Raw genomic sequence first — 14,146 nt, forward strand, 5'->3', positions numbered from 1 at the left:
CCAGAGTTTTGTTTGTTATTAATTTCTAGTTTTAATCCATTGTGGTCTGAGAAGATACATGGGATAATTCCAATTTTTTTGAATTTATTGAGACTTGATTTGTGACCTAATATGTGATCTATCCTGGAGAATGATCCATGTGCTGATGAGAAGAATGAATATTCTGAGGTTGTTGGGTGGAATGTTCTGTAGATATCTGCCAATTCCAATTGGTCTAGAGTCTTGTTTAGATCTTGTGTTTCTCTACTGATTCTTTGCCTAGATGATCTGTCTAATATTGACAGTGGAGTGTTCAGGTCCCCTGCTATTATGGTATTAGTGTCTATTTCCTTCTTTAGGTCTAATAGAGTTTGTTTTATAAATCTGGCTGCTCCAACATTGGGTGCGTACATATTTATGATTGTTATGTCTTCTTGATGGATCAGTCCTTTTATCATTAAGTAGTGTCCCTCATTGTCTCTTTTTATGGTTTTTAGTTTAAAGTCTATTTTGTCAGATATAAGAATAGCCACTCCAGCTCGTTTTTCTTTTCTGTTTGCATGGTAAATCTTTTTCCATCCTTTCACTCTTAGTCGGTGTGAATCTTTATGGGTGAGGTGGGTCTCTTGTAGGCAGCATATAGATGGGTCCTGCTTTTTGATCCAGTCAGCCAGTCTGTGTCTTTTAATTGGGGAATTTAAGCCTTTAACATTAAGAGTTGCTATTGAAAGGTGTTGATTTATTCCTAGCATTTTATTGGTTGTTTGGTTGTCTTAGGTGTCTTTTGTTCCTTGCTTTCTGATTTACTGTTTGGTTTCTTTGTTTGTTGGTTCCTTAGGTTGTAGATAGTGTTTTTGTTAGCTTGTTTTCTCTTCATGAATGCCATTTTTATTGTACTAGTGGGTTTAGATTTTTCTTAGGTTTTTATGGCAGTGGTAGTTATTTTTCAGGAACCAAACCCAGTACTCCCTTGAGGATTTCTTGTAAGGGTGGTCTTGTGGTAGTGAACTCCCGCAGTTTTTGTTTGTCTGAGAAATATACTATTTGCCCCTCATTTCGGAAGGATAGCCTTGCAGGGTAGAGTATTCTTGGCTGGCAATCTTTGTCTTTTAGTATTTTGAAAATATCATCCCATTCCTTTCTAGCTTTTAGGGTTTGTGATGAAAAGTCTGATGTTAACCTGATTGGGGCTCCCTTATAGGTGATTTGACGCTTCTCTCTTGCAGCTTTTAAGATTCTCTCTTTGTCTCTGAGTTTTGCCAATTTGACTATGACATGTCTTGGAGAAGGCCTTTTTGGGTTGAATACGTTTGGAGATCGTTGAGCTTCCTGGATCTGAAGATCTGTGATTTTTCCTATACCTGGGAAGTTTTCTGCCACTATTTTGTTGAATATGTTTTCAATGGAATCTCCATTTTCCTCCCCTTCTGGAATACCCATGACTCGGATATTTGAACGCTTGAGGTTGTCTGATATCTCTCTCAGATTTTCTTCCATGTCCTTGATTCTTTTTTCTTTCTTTTTGTCTGCTTGTGTTATTTCAAACAGCCCATCTTCAAGTTCAGAGGTTCTCTCTTCAACTTCGACAAGCCTGCTGGTTAAACTCTCCGTTGTGTTTTTTATTTCGCTGAATAACTTCTTCAGTTCAGCAAGTTCTGCTACATTTTTTTTCAGGACATTGATTTCCTTGTATATTTCCTCTTTCAGATCCTGTATACTTTTCCTCATTTCATCATGATGTCTAGCTGAGTTTTCTTGTATCTCATTCAGTTTCTTTAGAATTATCACTCGAAATTCCTTGTCAGTTAATTCAAGGGCTTCTTGTTCTATAGGATCTAGAGTATGAGATTTATTAACTTTTGGTGGTGTACTTTCTTGATTTTTTGTATTTCTGGTGTCTTTTTTTTGGTGTTTATTCATTGTGGCAGGGGGTTTCACAGTCCACCGGTTTAAGACTAATGACTAACTAGGATGTTGCTGTTGTTGCCAATTTGGTATGGCTCCCGCCGTGACTGCTCAGTTGGCCTCTAGTGTCTTGTGTGTGTGGTTGCCTCGGGTCTTGGGCTTCTCCGGGGATCCACCTTTCTGGTCAGCTTGGACTCTGCTGGGCTGGTGGATCACGTACCACAGGGTGTGTGATCTCTGTTGAGCTTTCACTTTCTGTACAGGACTTCTCCCCGTTCCGTGTGCTCTGGCCCAGGCTGTTAGATCGTGCAGTGGCGACCCCACCGGGTGTGTGGTTTCTGTCGAGTCTCCGCCTCCCTGGCCGCACGTCTCCCCCCTCTGTGCACACTGTGCTGGGTTGGGGCGTGTCTTCTGCACCCCTCGTCTATCAGCTGGGCCTTCAAGACCCTGCTCAGCACCGTCTCGCCCAGGAAGTCTACCAGGTTTCTGCTAGGCACAGACGACCGGTCTCTCTGGGTGCCTTTGTAACACTGTGTAGATCTTTCTCGGGTCTTGTTCACCTTTGTATCCCCCCGGTATAAACCGAGTCTAGTGCCCGCCTGCAGCCTGCTCTCCGGCAGGTTCAAGCGGACCTGGGAACTCTCCTACCACACTATTCCCAACCAGAAATTCGTTAGGCTTTTTTCCAAACTGGTGGTCGCAGAGATGGTATCTGCCTCCCAGTAACAGGAAGTTTACCGGGGCCGGAGTCCAGGGTGTGGTGGAGTGACAGTCGGCCCGCCCGTACTTCCTAGCCCTCCCAAAACTGGTCGGGACGCCCCACACCCCCAGCCCTGCCAGAGAACCGTGGAGGGAGTGGGAGAGGAGGCCGGCCCGCAGGGTCCGGAAAGCCCCGCGCCAGGCCAAGCAAATGGGCTCAGTGATGGCCGAGCAGGGCGGAGCTGCCCGCACCTGGGAAAATGGAGGCAGCACCGGGGCAGTGAGTGGCCTGGTGGTGCAGGCGGGAGCCGCGTGGGCATCCACCCCCCAAACAGAGCTGTGCCAGGGATCACTCACAGTGCTGTGCAAGGTCGGGCGCTCGCTCTGTCTCTGGTTTGTTGCCTTCCGTGTTCTCGGCGCTGCCGCCTCGGGCTGTTCAGTCGCGGCGCCGCTCGGGCGCTCCCAGGAGTCTTCTTTAATGCTGGCCTGAAACCTCGAATCCTGAATAGGGCAGCTGGCCGCCTTCAGTGCGGCCCCAGCCTCCGGGATCCTGGCTGCATCCACAGCAGCCTTGGCGCCGTGTTCCCTGTTTCAAGACTCACTTTTGCAGCTAAGAATCAGTTCTTTTCCTGTTCCACACTTCAAAGCTGTTGCCTGTAAATGAGGCAGCCTCTCCTGCCGGGGGCAAAGTGGCGTTGAGCCCCCACGACCGGCCAGCAGCAGCAGTCCTCCCTTAAGAGATGGCCAGAGGAAGGTCCACAAGTTTCCCGGCTGCCTGAGGCCCAGTGGCCACCTTTTCCACCTCAGCTACTCCGCGCCAGCCGCCGCAGCCGCCGCCATCTTGAAACCTCAAAAAAAAGTTGGTTTTTTGAAAAGATAAATAAAATTGACAAACCATTAGCATGGCTAACAAAAAAAAGAAGAGAGAAGACTCAAATAACAAAAATTAGAAATGAAAAAGGCGATATTACAACTGATTCATCTGAAATACAAGGAATCATTCGAGACTACTATAAACAACCATATGCCAACAAATTTGAAAATCTGGAGGAAATGGATAAATTTCTGGACACACACAAGCTCCCAAAACTGAACCATGAAGACGTAGAAAATTTGAACAGACCAATAACAATAAAGGAGATTGAAGCTGTTATCAGAAGGCTCCCAACAAAGAAAAGCCCAGGACCAGATGGATTCACAGCAGAATTTTACCAAACATTCAAAGAGGAATTGACACCGATTCTTTACAAACTATTCCAAAAGATTGAAACGGACGCAAATCTCGCAGACTCATTCTATGAAGCAAACATCATCCTGATACCAAAACCAGGTAAAGATATAACCAAAAAAGAAAACTACAGGCCGATATCCTTGATGAATATAGATGCAAAAATCCTCACTAAAATACTAGCAAACAGAATACAGCAACACATACGTAAAATTATTCATCACGATCAAGTGGGATTCATCCCAGGGATGCAAGGTTGGTTCAACATACGCAAATCAATAAATGTGATACACCATATTAATAAACTCAAACACAAGGACCATATGATCATCTCTATAGATGCTGAAAAAGCATTTGATAAAGTTCAGCACTCATTCATGACAAAGACCCTCTATAAGTTAGGTATAGAGGGAAAATATCTCAACATAATTAAAGCCATATATGCCAAACCCACTGCCAATATCATCCTGAATGGGGAAAAGCTGAAAGCTTTTCCTTTAAGAACAGGAACTAGACAAGGATACCCACTCTCACCACTCCTATTCAACACAGTGTTGGAAGTACTAGCCAGAGCAATCAGAGAAGAGAAGGAAATAAAGGGCATCCAGATTGGAAAAGATGAAGTCAAACTGTCCCTGTTTGCAGATGACATGATCCTATATATCGAACAGCCTAAAACCTCTACAAAAAAACTGTTGGAATTGATAAATGATTTCAGCACAGTAGCAGGATACAAAATCAACACACAAAAATCAGTAGCATTTCTTTTCTCCAATAGTGAACATGCAGAAGGAGAAATCAAGAAAGCCTGCCCATTTACAATAGCCACCAAAAAAAATAAAATACTTAGGAATTGAGTTAACCAAGGAGGTGAAAAATCTCTATAATGAGAACTACAAACCACTGCTGAGAGAAATTAGAGAGGATACAAGAAGATGGAAAGATATTCCATGCTCTTGGATTGGAAGAATCAACATAGTGAAAATGTCCATACTACCCAAAGTGATATACAAATTCAATGCAATCCCCATCAAAATTCCAAAGACATTTTTCTCAGAAATGGAAAAAACTATCCAGACATTTATATGGAACAATAAAAGACCACGCATAGCCAAAGCAATGCTGAGCAAAAAAAAATAAAGCTGGAGGCATAACACTACCTGACTTTAAGCTATACTACAAAGCTATAATAACCAAAACAGTATGGTACTGGCATAAAAACAGACACACTGACCAATGGAATAGAATAGAGAATCCAGAAATCAACCCACACACTTACTGCCATCTGATCTTTGACAAAGGCACCAAGCCTATTCACTGGGGAAGGGACTGCCTCTTTAGCAAATGGTGCTGGGAGAACTGGATATCGATATGCAGGAGAATGAAACTAGATCCATACCTCTCACCGTATACTAAAATCAACTCAAAATGGATTAAGGATTTAAATATACACCCTGAAACAATAAAACTTCTTAAAGAAAACATAGGAGAAACACTTCAGGAAATAGGACTGGACACAGACTTCATGAATACGACCCCAAAAGCACGGGCAACCAAAGGAAAAATAAACAAATGGGATTATATCAAACTAAAAATCTTCTGCACAGCAAAAGAAACAATTAAAAGATTTAAAAGACAACCATAAGAGTGGGAGAAAATATTTGCAAAATATACATCTGACAAAGGATTAATATCCAGAATATATAAGGAACTCAAACAACTTTACAAGAAGAAAACAAGCAACCCAATTAAAAAATGGGCAAAAGAGCTAAGTAGGCATTTGTCTAAGGAAGATATACAAATGGCCAACAGACATATGAAAAAATGCTCAACATCACTCAGCATCCGGGAAATGCAAATCAAAACCACACTGAGATACCATCTAACCCCAGTTAGGATGGCTAAAATCCAAAAGACTCTGAATGATAAATGCTGGCGAGGCTGCGGAGAAAAAGGAACTCTCATCCATTGTTGGTGGGACTGCAAAATGGTGCAGCCTCTATGGAAAATGGTATGGAGGTTCCTCAAACAATTGCAGATAGATCTACCATACGACCCAGCTATCCCACTGTTGGGAATATACCCAGAGGAATGGAAATCATCAAGTCGAAGGTATACCTGTTCCCCAATGTTTATCGCAGCACTCTTTACAATAGCCAAGAGTTGGAACCAGCCCAAATGCCCATCATCAGATGAGTGGATACGGAAAATGTGGTACATCTACACAATGGACTACTACTCAGCTATAAAAACGAATGAAATACTGCCATTTGCAACAACATGGATGGACCTTGAGAGAATTATATTAAGTGAAACAAGTCAGGCACAGAAAGAGAAATACCACATGTTCTCACTTATTGGTGGGAGCTAAAAATTAATATATAAATTCACACACACACACACACACACACACACACACAAAAAAAAACCGGGGGGGGGGGGAAGAAGATATAACAACCACAATTATTTGAAGTTGATACGACAAGCAAACAGAAAGGACATTGTTGGGGGGGAGGGGGGAGGGAGAAGGGAGGGAGGTCTTGGTGATGGGGAGCAATAATCAGCTACAATGTATATCGACAAAATAAAATTTAAAAAAAAAAAAAAGAAAAAGAAAATGAAAGAAATTTGACTACCCAAAATAATTAAGCTTCTATATAACAAAAGATACCATTAAACAGACAAAAAAGGCAAGTGACTAAAATGTTTGCCACACATATAACAGACAAAGGAAAACTATAGAGAATACATAAAGGACTCCTAGAAATCAATATTTCTAAAATTAGAAAAATGGGCATAAAATATTGAGACAATTAACAAAGAGAGTATTTTGATAGCAAAAAATGATCAAAAAATTATCCTTAATATTTCTAGTAATCAGAGAAATATAAAATAAAACAAGAAGATATTCTTTTTCATCCATCATAATGCAAAATTTAAAAGACAAATAACACCCCTCATCACTCAGGATATGGAGAAATGGGTACTGCTGTACCCTTGGGGGAGAGCTAAATGAAGACAAGATTTCTGAGGACAATTTAGTAGCATCTTTCAAAAATGTAAATAAACATACCTTTGATCCAATAATTCCCTATGAAGATATCTATCCTCGAAAAGAAATTGTACATGTGCCAAAGAGTAAAATAATGTTCTTTGCAGCATTGTTTGAATAGCAAAAGAAAAACACTGGATATAACCTAAATGTCTAACAACAGGATATGCTCAAACAATATTGCATTCCACTTTAAAAGTGGTATATTCATACAATATTATGCACCACTCTAAAAGAAACAAATAATTATATGAAAATGTCTATAAGACACACCGTAATTTGTTAAATGCAAAGTTCACATATTAAGAAAAGAAAGAAGATTTTAAAAGACCCAAATAAAACTTTTAAAGATGAAAAATACAGTTTTTGAGATAAAAAATACATTGGATGGATAAATGTACCGTGATATCCTGGCTTGGATTCAGAAACAACAACAATGACAACAAATTTAGCAAAAAATATTGGTGAAATATGAATAAAGGCTGTAGTTTAATTAATAGTACCAATTATAATTCATTGTGCCAATGCTAATTTCTTCATTTTGGTCAATGTACCATGGTTATATGAGATGTTCACATTAGGGGAAGCTGGGTGAAGGGTATACAAGAAATTTATATACCGTGTTTAGAACTCTTCTGCTGATCTAAAATTATTTCAAAACAAAACATTGTTTTAAAAAAATACATTTAGTGGAATTAATAGCAGATTAGAACCTGCAGCAGAAAATATTAGTAAACTTGATGCCATAGCAATAGACACTTTCCAAAATAAAATATTTTAAAAATTAACAAAGAAAACATCAGTGAGCTTTGGGACAACTTCAAGTGGCTAATATATGTGCAATTGGAATCCCAAGAAAAGGAACAATGGACAGAAAAAGATTTTGAAAAAATAATGGTCAAAATTTTTCCAAATGTATTGAAAACTGTAAAACCACAGATCCAAGAATCTCAACAGATCCCCAAGCAGAAGAAACATAAATACAACTATACCAAGGCACATTATAATCAAATTGCTTAAAACCAGCGATAGAGAGAACATCTTAAAAGCAACCAGAGTTTAAGACACATGTATAGGGGACAAACATAGGAATGACAGCAGTCTTCTTGCCAGAAACAATGCAAGCCAGAAGACAGTACTGCGACATCTTCAAAATGCTGAAAAGAAAATTAAACTATCAGAATTCTATAATCAGCAAAAATATCCTTCAAAAAATAAAAGCAAAATAATATTTTCAGACATACAAAACTTGACTTTATCACCAGCAGAGCAGATCTACAAGCAGATCTGTTATTTGTTGTGTGTTTTTTTAATTTTAATTAACACAATAATCGTATATATTTATGGGGTACAGAGTAATATTCAATACATGTGTACAATGTGTAATGATCACTTGAGGGTAGTTAGCATACGCATTACCTCAAACATTTATCATTTCTTTGTGTTGGAAACATTCAGAATTCTCTCTCCTAGCTATTTGTAAATATACAGTAAGTTTTTGTTAACTATAGACACCCCACAGTGCTATAGAACACTAGAACTTATTCCTCCTATCTAGATGTAATTTTGTATTTATTAACCAATCTCTTCCTATCTTCTCCTTCCATCCACCCTTCCCAGACTCTAATAACCGCAATTCTACTTTCTACTTCTATGAGCTCAACCGATACCTACAAGAATGTTCAAAGAAGTCCTTCAGGTGGATGAAAAATGATACCAGAAGAAAATACATATCTATAAAAAGCAATGACTACCAACGGAGGTGATTAAAATGTAAATAAATATAAAAGACTTTTTCCCTAGCCAGAACAATTAGACAAGAGAAAGAAATAAAGGGCATCCAAATTGAAAAGGAGGATGTTAAATTGTCCCTGTTTGCAGATGACATGATCTTATGTAGTAGATTGAATTATGTCCCCCCAAAACTCACTGAAGCTTGAATTGTGTCCCCAAGTTTTATGTATTAGAAAGTTTTATGTATTTTATGTATTGGCTTCCACTGTGACTGTTAAGAGGGTGAGAAATCCTACTATGGTAAATGAAAGGTGGAGCCTTGAAGAGGTGATTAGATTGTAGGATCATGCCATAGTGAATGGACTAATAATGGCAGTCAGGGACATGATTCTGGGGGTTTTGTTTAAAAGGAGAGTAAATGAGGAGGTTGGTCTCTTGCTCTTTCTGCTCTGCCATTTTCTGCAATATAATACTCTGCAGTCACTGAAGTCACTACCAAAGAAAGCCTTCACCAGATGTGTTCCCTGGACTTTGGACTTCCTAGCCTCAGAAACTGTAAGCAATAAATTTCATTTTCTCATAAATCACCCAGTTTCAAGTATTTTTTTATAAGCAACAGAAATGGACTAATACATCATATATAGGAAATCTTAAAAGCTCCACCAAAAAACTCTTAGAACAAATTCAGTAAAGTTGCAGGATACAAAATCAACATACAAAAATCAGTGGTGATTCTATACTCCAATAACAAGCAAGATGAAAAAGAAATCAAGAAAGCAATCCTATGTACAATAGCTATGAAAATAAAATAAAATACCTAGAAATTAATTTAACCAAGGAGGTGAAAGAGATCTGCAAGGAAAACTATACAACACTGATGAAAGAAATTGAAGAGGACACAAGGAAATGGAAAAACTTCTCATATTCACAGATTGGAATAATTAATATTGTGAAACTGACCATACTACCAAAAACAATCTACAGATCCAGTGACAACCCCTATCAAAATATCAACAACATTCTTTACAGAAATAGAAAAAATTATCCTAAAGTTTGTATGGAACCACAAAAGACCCCAAATAGCCAAAGCAATCTTGAGTAAAAAGAATAAAGCTAGACGCATCACGTTAACTGACTTCAAAATATACAACAAAGCTATAGTAACCAAAACAGCATGGTACTGACATAAAAACAGACACACAGACATATGGAACAGAATAGAGAACTTAGAAATAAAGCCATGTATTTACAGCTCACTGATTTTCAACAAAGGTGCCAAGAATATTCACTGTGGAAAAGACAGTCTCTTCAATAAATTGTGCTGGGAAAACGGTATAGTTGTATGCAGAAGAATGAAATTAGACCCCTATCTTTCACCATACACAAAAACCAATGCAAAATGGGTTAAGGACTCAAATGTAAGACCTAAAACAATGAAACTAGAAGAAAACATAGGTGAAATGCTTCAGGACATTAGGCTGGGCAAAGATTGTATTTTATTTTATTTTTATTTATTTACTTGTTTGCTTGTTTTTGCCAAGTGGACTTTTACTCCCGAACAACCCAGTTCTGCAGTCAACCTGGTTAGGGTTGTCTCAGGGAACAGTGTCATCTGCAGAGAAGGGGAACCTTCCTACAGACACTGCAGGGGTGCAAAGAAGACTATGTACTTCCTGGAGGGAGTACTAGAGAGGGGTCCCTGACTTCGTCACCACCCCACAAGCTGCCTACACAACCCCAGGCTGTCCTTATGCAAACTCGACCTACAAAACTTAAGAGTATAGAGAGCTGGGCCACTTCCACGCCCCTGTAGGCTCAGCTCTGCAGAATTTCCAGGCCGGAGTTCCCACTGAGCTGCCGGCAGCACCTGCTGTGGAGTCTGACACTGCATGGGCAAAGATCTTATGAAGAGGACCTCAAAAGAACAGGAAACAAAACCAAAAATAGTCAAATGGGATTATATCAAACTAAACATCTTCTGCACAGCAAAAAAACAATCAACAAAGTGAAGAGACAACTCGCAGAATGGGAGAAAATATTTGCAAATATGCGCCCAACAACGGATTAATATCCAGAACATACAAGGAACTCAAACAACTCAATAGCAAGAAAATAAATAATCCAACAGGTATATGAAAAAATGCTTAACATCACCAATCATCAAGGAAATACAAATCAAAACCACAATGAGATATCATCTCACTTCTGTTAGCATGTCTATTACCAAAAAGACAGAAATTAACAAATGCTGGCAAAGATGCAGAGAAAGGGGAACTCTTATACACTGTTGGTAAGGATGTGAATTAGTACAGCCATTAAGAAAAACAGTCTGGAGCTTTCTAGAAAAGCTAAAAGTAGAATTATTATATGATCCAGCAATCCCACTAGTTAGTATATATCCAAAGGAAAGGAAATCAGTATATCGAAGAGATATTTGCACTCCCATGTTTATTGCAACAATATTCACAATAGCCATAATATAGAATCAACCCAAGTATCCATAAGCAGATGAATGGATAAAGAAAATGTGGAATATATACACAATAGAATACCATTCAGCCATTAGAAAAAAATGAACCTGGCATCGGCAGCAACATGGATGAGCTTGGAAGACATTATATTAAGTGAAGTAAGCCAAGAACAAAGAGAGAGAGATACCACATATTCTCACTCATATATGGAAGCTAAGAAAATTGATCATAGGGGAGTAGAGGGTAGAATGGCTGTTACCAGAGGCTGGGAAAGGGAGGGGGAGAAGGGGATAGTAAGAGGTCAGTTAATAGATACAAAAGTACAGCTAAATAGGACAAATAATGTTCAGTGTTCTATAGCTCTGTAGGGTGTCTATAATTAATAATTTATTGTATTGTTTCAATTAACTAGAAGAGAGAATTTTGACTGTTTCCAATACAAAGAAATTATTAATGTTTGGGGTAATGGAGAAAAAAATCAGTGGTTGCCAGGGTTTTAGGGCAGAAGGGAGGGAGGGAGAGATTAATAGGTGGAGCACAGAGGATTTTTAGGGCAGTGAAACTATCCTGTATGATACTGTAACAATGAATACATGGCATGGCATTTGGCAAAACCCATAGAACTATACAACACAAAGAGGGAATCCCAATGTAAAATTGAGTTAATAATAATATATCAATATTTGCTCATAATTGTAATACATGTACTACACTAATGTAGCATATTAATAACAGGAGAAACTGTGTATGTGTGTGGGGGAAGGGTATGGAAATTATCTGTCCTTTCAGCTCAATTTCTCTGTAAACCTAAAACTGCTATAAAGTCTATTACTTAGGAAAAATAAAATAAAATAATTTTAAAAGATTTTCCCCCTAATTTTTAAAGCTCTTAAAACGCTATTAATGTTAGAAGCAAAAGTAATAAGATATTATAGGATTCATAACATATGTGGAATTAAGATATTTGACAGCAATAGCTCAAAACCCAGCAGAAGGGAAACAAAAGTGCACTGTCCTAACACTTATCCACTATAGGTGAAGTGGCATAATATTAATTAAAAGTAGATTGATAAGTAATAGTTAAAGCAACCACTAAAAATAAAAGATAGTATGCCAATAAAGGACATAAATGAAATCACAAAAATACTCAATAAATCCAAAAGGATACAGAGAAAAATAAAATGGGTAACAAATAACAGATGGAACAATAGAAAACAAAGTGAAATATTTAAACCCAACTATATCCATAATAACTTTAAATGTAAATGGTCTAAACATCTAAATTAAAAGGTAGAGATTATCCAACTAAATTTTTAAAAACTCAATTCTATATTAATAGCAAACAAAGTAGATTTTAGAGCAAAGAATATTAACAGTGAAAAGAGGGTCATTTGAAAATGACAAAAAGGTCAATTCATCATGAGGACATGACAATCCTAAAAGCCTATGCGTCTAACAACAAAGCTTCAAAATACATAAAGCAAAAACTAACAAAACTGAAAGGGAAAATAGACAAATCTATAATTTTAGCCAAAGATTCCAACACCCCTCTCTCAATAATTGAAAAACAAATAGACAGAATATGAGTAAGAATATAGAAGACTTAAAGAGTGCTCTTAATCGGCTTAATTGAATTTATAAAACAATCCACCCAGTAACAGCAGAATACACATTTGTTTCAAGTGCAGACAGAACATTTATCACAGAGAGGAGAGACCACCAGCATCTCTCACACCCTCCAACCCCAAGTTGCAAAGGCTAAATTTATGATCAGTGCAACTGAGAGACTGGGGGCTCCCTTCCTCCACTCAGCCCTTACATGTAATATGGAGGCTCTACCCCAGCTACAGCAGGCAGAGAATACTTGGGCTCCTATCTCACTCACCCCAGCTCATAAGTCACTGGGAAAGGCAAGCTGAGAAGACCAGAGGCTACTGCCTCCCACCCAGCACCTAGGGCAGTGGCTCGGAGATTTTGCCCATGGGAAGGGGTAGTCTATAAAAACAGATTATTCTGATGTCTTATCCCAAAGGAATTGACTTTATTTGAAACAGAATGTGGGGAAGTTCAATCCTAAAAGCAGTCTTGAAAACAACAGATATTTTGGTGGTAAACAATTAAGAGGAGACTGGTAGCTCTATGAGAGCAACAAGCTAGCTCATAAGCTATCTCGTTTACCAGAAAAAATCATGAAAAGAGACAGCTAAGGAGAGTCTCCTAGGGTCAGAACAAACCTCAAAGACTAGCCTCAAAAACTACTCCTGCCCAAATTTAATTGGAACAGGCTGTGGAGTAATTCATTCCCCAGGGCATGGTCAAAACCAATAGAGCAATCAGATGGCAATTAGTGGAGCCTAACACTGGGTATGACACCCACAGAGGCAGACAGTTTCACAGAGAGATCAGGGAAAGCGAACAGTCAAAGACAGCTCTGTTAAAACCACTGTCAACCCAGGGTGAGTGTGAACATATCTAAGGTTATATCTTCTGAGGAGAGACATCAGAGGCTGCACACTGCAGGCAAATAGACTAAACTAAAGTAGTCCAGCCAAGTCAGAAATAAACAACAACAAAAGCAAGCTACAAAGAGGGGTAGAAGATCAGTATCCAGAGATGCTACAACATACTACCAAAAATACCCATTTTCAACAACAACAAAAAATTGAGACATGCAAAGAAACAAGAAAGTGTGACCCGTACATGAGGAGAAAAACATGCAATAGAAACTGCCTGCAAAAGTGTCCAAAGTCAGATTTAACAAAGATTTCAAAGCATCCATCATAACTGTATTCAAAGAATTGAAAAAATCTATGATTAAAGAATTAAAAGATCTATAGATTCCACACAATCTCTACCAAAATCCCAATGACTTTTTTTTCAGAAAATGAGAAACCCATCCTAAAATACATATGGAATCTGAAAGGACTCTGAGTAACCAAAACACACCTGAAAAAGAACAAAGCTGGAGGACACACACTTCCTGATTTCATAACTTGCTACAAATCCACAGTAATTAAAACAGTCTGGTATGGCGTAAAGAAAAGACATATAGACCAATGGAATGGACGAGAGTGAGAA

Source organism: Cynocephalus volans, chromosome 17 (genome assembly GCF_027409185.1).
Source record: "Cynocephalus volans isolate mCynVol1 chromosome 17, mCynVol1.pri, whole genome shotgun sequence".
NCBI lineage: Eukaryota > Metazoa > Chordata > Mammalia > Dermoptera > Cynocephalidae > Cynocephalus > Cynocephalus volans.